This window comes from Mauremys mutica, unplaced genomic scaffold (assembly GCF_020497125.1).
Source record: "Mauremys mutica isolate MM-2020 ecotype Southern unplaced genomic scaffold, ASM2049712v1 001273F_np12_obj, whole genome shotgun sequence".
In the NCBI taxonomy this organism is placed as follows: Eukaryota; Metazoa; Chordata; order Testudines; family Geoemydidae; genus Mauremys; species Mauremys mutica.
The window spans coordinates 1-5,904 of NW_025423153.1; the positions used below are offsets into that span (position 1 = coordinate 1).

The 5,904-nt window shown below is 58.5% G+C and overlaps 1 long non-coding RNA gene across 1 annotated transcript; it reads right to left on the reverse strand.

Moving 5' to 3' along the window:
- Nucleotides 1–4,423: 4,423 nt before the first annotated feature.
- Nucleotides 4,424–5,598, reverse strand: LOC123357975. Its single transcript, XR_006575626.1, has 2 exons — nt 5,542–5,598; nt 4,424–4,605 (listed from the first exon to the last, which is right to left on the reverse strand). It is a non-coding gene; the product is annotated as an uncharacterized LOC123357975 (long non-coding RNA).
- Nucleotides 5,599–5,904: the final 306 nt, after the last annotated feature.

Consider the following 5,904-nt stretch of genomic DNA (forward strand, 5'->3'; position numbering starts at 1 on the left):
CCCCCTGCCCAGCGCCCCCCCCGCTGCCGGTCACCCCCCATCCTGCTGCTGGTGCCCCCCCGCCCAGCGCCCCCCCCCCAGCTGCCAGTCACCCCCCCCGCCCTGCTGCTGCTGGTGCCCCCCCGCCCAGTGCCCCCAGCTGCCAGTCACCCGCCCGCCCTGCTGCTGCTGCCCCCCTGCCCAGCGCCCCCCCAGCTGCCAGTCACCCGCCCGCCCTGCTGCTGCTGCCCCCCCTGCCCAGCGCCCCCCCAGCTGCCAGTCACCCGCCTGCCCTGCTGCTGCTGCCCCCTTGCCCAGCACCCCCCCAGCTGCCAGTCACCCCCTCCCTGCTGCTGCCCCCCTGGCCAGAGCCCCCCCAGCTGCCAGTCACCCCCCCACCCTGCTGCTGCGGCCCCCCTGCCCAGCGCCCCCCCAGCTGCCAGTCACCCGCCCGCCCGGCGGCTGCTGCCCCCCGCCCAGCGCCCCCCTGCTGCTGCCCCCCTGCCCAGCGCCCCCCCCCGCTGCCGGTCACCCCCCATCCTGCTGCTGGTGCCCCCCCGCCCAGCGCCCCCCCCAGCTGCCAGTCACCCCCCCCGCCCTGCTGCTGCTGGTGCCCCCCCGCCCAGCGCCCGCCCAGCTGCCAGTCACCCCCCCGCCCTGCTGCTGCTGCCCCCCTGCCCAGCGCCCCCCCAGCTGCCAGTCACCCGCCCGCCCTGCTGCTGCTGCCCCCCCTGCCCAGCGCCCCCCCAGCTGCCAGTCACCCGCCTGCCCTGCTGCTGCTGCCCCCTGGCCCAGCACCCCCCCAGCTGCCAGTCACCCCCTCCCTGCTGCTGCCCCCCTGGCCAGTGCCCCCCCCAGCTGCCAGTCCCCCCCCCCCCCTGCTGCTGCTGCCCCCCTGCCCAGCGCCCCCCCAGCTGCCAGTCACCCGCCCGCCCTGCTGCTGCCTCCTCCCCACTGCCCAGCACCCCCCGCTGCCAGTCACCCGCCCACCCTGCTGCTGCTGCCCCCCTGCCCAGCGCCCCCCCCAGCTGCCAGTCACCCGCCTGCCCTGCTGCGGCTGCCCCCTTGCCCAGCACCCCCCCAGCTGCCAGTCACCCCCCCCCTGCTGCTGCCCCCCTGGCCAGCGCCCCCCCAGCTGCCAGTCACCCGCCCGCCCTGCTGCTGCTGCCCCCATCGCCCAGCGCCCCCCCAGCTGCCAGTCACCCGCCCGCCCTGCTGCCCCCTGCCCAGCGCCCCCCCAGCTGCCAGTCACCCCCCCTGCTGCTACTGCCCCCCTGCCCAGTGCCCCCCAGCTGCCAGTCACCCGCCCGCCCTGCTGCTGCCCCCCCTGCCCAGCGCCCCCCCAGCTGCCAGTCACCCGCCCACCCTGCTACTGCTGGTGCCCCCACTGCCCAGCGCCCCCCCAGCTGCCAGTCACCCACCCGCCCTGCTACTTCTGGTGCCCCCACTGCCCAGCACCCCCCCAGCTGCCAGTCACCCACCCACCCTGCTGGCTGGTGCCCCCACTGCCCAGTGCCCCCCCAGCTGCCAGTCACCTGCCCGCCCTCCTGCTGCCCCCACTGCCCAGCGCCCCCCCAGCTGCCAGTCACCCCCTCCCTGCTGCTGCTGCTGCCCCCCCTGCCCGGTGCCCCCCAGCTGCCAGTCACCCCCCACCCTGCTGCTGGTGCCCCCACTGCCCAGCACCCCCCCAAGTTGCCAGTCTCCCCCCATCCTGCTGCTGCCTCCTCCCCACTGCCAGGGAGTTTTCCTGCTCCATACTCCCCTCACGTACCCTCTTAAAGCACCTCCCCAAAGGGCTCCCTGCTGCCCATGTGAAGGGTGGGGATGTGGGGGGGAATTATTACTGTCTGTTTATGGAAGTTCCATATACAATCCCGTCACACTGTCCAACTACTGTCACTTACATGGTATAAAATCTCTTCAGAACCGGGTGCTTTTCTCTCATCAAATATTTCTTTTTAGACCTATTTCTTCCCCAGTTCTCAAGGATAGATTTAAAATATCCCGTGTGCGGTGCTGTAGTAGCCGTGGGGATCCCAGGATATTCGAGGCTGCCCCCGTGATTTATATACAAACGTTCCGTGTTATTCTCCATCCCATTCCTTATGGATCTGAACACGTTCGCTTTTCTGCTGGCAGCTGTGCCGTGAGTGGAGCTTTTCATTGATCTGTCTACAGCAGTGGTTTCCAACCTTTTTGTGGCCAGTAGCACATTCATGTTTTCAGAAGAGTGTGGCGGGCGCCAATCATTTTTCAAGGCTTATTTTCTGTTTGTACATTAAATATACAAAAAAAGTCATTTAATATTACATAATATATGAATCCATAAGATAAAAACGGTAATTTTACATGTAAAAGGTATTAACTAAATTATTCCCTTTCACCTTCCCATGTGAATTTGCTCTTTTTTATCTACAAAATATTTTACAAAATAAATATCATAAGCAGTTTTCATCTTCTTTATTTTTAAAAAAGTAAAACATTGCTGAACTGCTGGTCCAAATATATTTATTATCCTTCCTTTTACATAGACTGAAGCCTGCAGCCCCAGAGTTCTCTGTTCCCGGCCGGGGCTGGGCTGCAGCTTCTCTCCAGCTTCGAAGCCGCAGCCCCGCGCCTGCCAAGGACAGAGAACGCCGGCGCCTGCAGCCCCGGAGAAGCTGGAGAAAAGCTGCAGCCCCGCGCCTGCCAGGGACAGAGAGCACCGGCGCCTGCAGGCTGCAGCCCCGGAGAAGCTGGAGAAAAGCTGCAGCCCCACGCCTGCCAGGGACAGAGAGCACCGGCGCCCGCAGGCTGCAGCCCCAGAGAAGCTGGAGAGAAGCTGCTGCCCCGCGCCTGCCAGGGACAGAGAGCACCGGCGCCCGCAGCCTGAGTTCTCTGTCCCCGTCAGGCGCAGGGCCACAGCTTCTCTCCCCTGCTGGGCAGTAGGTAGGTCCACATAAATGCCCCGGCAGGCGCCATGGCGCTCGCGGGCACCACGTTGGGAACCACTGGTCTACAGCCACGTGCAGATCCCTTTCTTTAGTTGTGTAGCCGATATGTTCTGCTGACGCTGCCAGGTGTAATGCATGTTCAGTAGGGGGTTCTCCCCTACTAATGCTGCAGTGTCCTTCTCTTCTAGGTTAGTATATTAATGATCTCATTTTGGTGTCACGTGTGTCAGTTCGTTGCCATGGCACTCGTGTGCTCAGACATCTGAGGATGCTCTGCAGAAAAGCTCCTTGAGTGGGGTGATCCACAGGGAGTAGCTCAAACCTCCAAAGTGCCTGGCCAGGGGCAGGACATTGGCCCAGCAAGAGAGGGGTGTGGCAGTGACATCACAAAGGCCTTTTGCAGGACCTCAGACTATTGGTCCAAGGTGGTGGGGAGGTGATGACCTCACAGAGAGATGCTGACATCAGCCGGGCAGGACAGGGGCGAGGGGCCAGGGAAACCTCAGAGACCGCTGTGGCTTTGCTTCAGCAAGTCTCCTTCTGCAGGTCTCTCTTTGAGGACTGAGAGAGTATTCGGGTTCACGGACATGAGCGCCAGGAGGAACCTCTTTCGAGTTTTCTCCTTCCCTTTCAGTGATTTTACTAGAAAACAGCCGTCCCTGTTTAGAAGGTAAGAGCCTCCTGGAGGCTTGAAACCTGTTCAGTCTGATCCATCTGGTGGGAGTTGAATTCTAGGCATGGAAAACACGAGCTTAAAGAGGCAGAATTTTATTGCACACCTGGGATTTTGTCCCTTAGAATCACCGGGGACATTAGGGTTTGTCCTTTTTGTTTCACCTTTTCCTCCGTCCCTCCCTCCCTCCTTTCGCTTCTTCTCTTGCTTCTTTTGTCCTTTCTCCTGTTCCCCTCCCAACACCAGGAGGTAGGATGGGGTGTGTGTGTGTGTTGCGGGGGAGGGCTCTGCAGCTCCCACTGTGGGAGGTCCACCCAAAAATGTGGGGCTGAAATAGTGCTCAGGCAGTCAGGGCCGGATTAACGTTCTGTGGGTCCTGGTACCAAACATATTTGTAGGCCCCTATGTAGTCACTGTGGGCTCCGAGTGTGGGCCTGGTGGGGCAGTGCCATTGGTGCCATAGGATACCCGGTACTGAACCTCAGAGACATTTTTCATTTTGATCACACACCTCTCCATGACTGTACGCATTGCCCTACACAGCTCCCTCAGCCCCCGGGTTTTCTTATTGAGCTGTGCACCCATGTGGGTTTACCAGTGTCCACAGTGAGCAGAACTTTCATAGTAATCAAGGAAACTCCCCACAGATTTATCTCCTTCCTCATTCAGACCTTCTCTAGCCATGTCTCCAGTACCCACCCCCCCATGTCACCAGTCACGGCATTGCTTGAACCTTGCAACGGCAGCACTAGGGACTCTGAATCCTCAGCCCTGGCCCTAGGCAGCTGCAGACTCTGCAGTTAGGCACTTCCCTCCTCTAGGCCATGGCTTTAAATACCTGCGATTCCCGTCACCTGCAGCAGAGGCCAACAATTCCCACGGCCCCCTCAGCCAGCACCTAGTCGTGCAGAAAGTGAAGCCTGGATGATTTTGGAGGCTGGTGTGCCAGGAGATTCCTGTCCCGGAGCAGCAGCTCTGCAACAAGCTCACATGCCCCCCCTCCGCTGTGAGACCAGGACCCTGTGAAGACAGTGGGGTTACCCCGTGTATAACCAGTTCTGGCCAAAGCCTGTTGAAGTGAGTGGGAGGCTTTTCATTGTCTTTAATGGGCTGTGTATAGACGCAAAGGCCCCATTCTAGACTCCAGGAGCAAAGTGCCTGCTGTGCGGCACTGGTTTACTAGTGTAACAGGAAGGTCTCACATTACCTAGTGAATAAGCAACACCTCCTACAGCACCTAACTTTTTCTGAGACGCTTCCCACCCAATTACTAAATGTGAACCTGCTTCCCTTACAAGGGCTGAACATATCAGGTGAGATGGTCACAAAAGCAAGGCACTTCTGAGTTCAGCAGGGATTTTGGATGCGCACAGAACACAGACAGGACTGGTTCCCGCATGGTTACTGCAGTAAAGTGGAATAATTTTCAGCTTGTGTGATTGGAAGATGTCTGGATCCATCTTATAAGACTGTCCTACATAAATGAGGAAAACGTGAGGTGCCTTTATTATTCTTTTGTTCCATTCTTTGTTTCTATGGGGGATTTGCCAGTGCAATATCACTGTCTTCCTTTTAAACAAACAAAACTAAAAAAAAAAAAAAAAAAAAAATGGTAATGGCTGTTGAAAATAGCAATTCCAGCCCTAGTGAGCACTGGGAAGACCCCAGCATTTGTTGCTCAATTTTATCCTACTTTTTCTACAGCAAATGATAGTGGATCAGCATATTTGATTTGGGAGAAATGAAGTAACAGCTGCCCAAATTGAGCTGGAGCACTCCTGAATTTTGAGGGTGTTCAAATCTGGAAGGCAGGCGCTAGATTCCCTTTCTGAACATTAGCTAAATCTGGAAAGGAAAAAGTCAATTTCTATTTTCATGGCTCAGAAGTGGAAATCCTCCTGTGCTGTTTCTGAAGCTGCCCAGGTCCTCTAGTAAAGCCTCCCCTCCCTTACTTACCATTTTAACTTCTGGTGGGATCCACATACCTCCCTTGCCAGGCTTCAGATAGAAGGGGGACACTGTCCATTTAGTCCACCCAGTTTCTTCCTTGGGGGCTGCCAGGCGAGGTCACACCAGCATCCCTAAGCCAGTCTGGGGAAGTCTTCTGAGGGTGCTACCTGGGCCAAAGCCTTCTACTCCTTGGGCACACTTGTTCCCCATTCACACTGCCACCCCCTTCTAGCAGCCAGCTCCCCAGCCACAGCAAGCTGCAGCCCATGGAGTCTCGCAGCTTCCCCCCTCCCTTTCCTGTTGATAGCAGCCAAGGGAATGCTGGGAAATGTAGTTCCTTCCCTGCTCCAAGGCAGGGAGCTGGCCAAG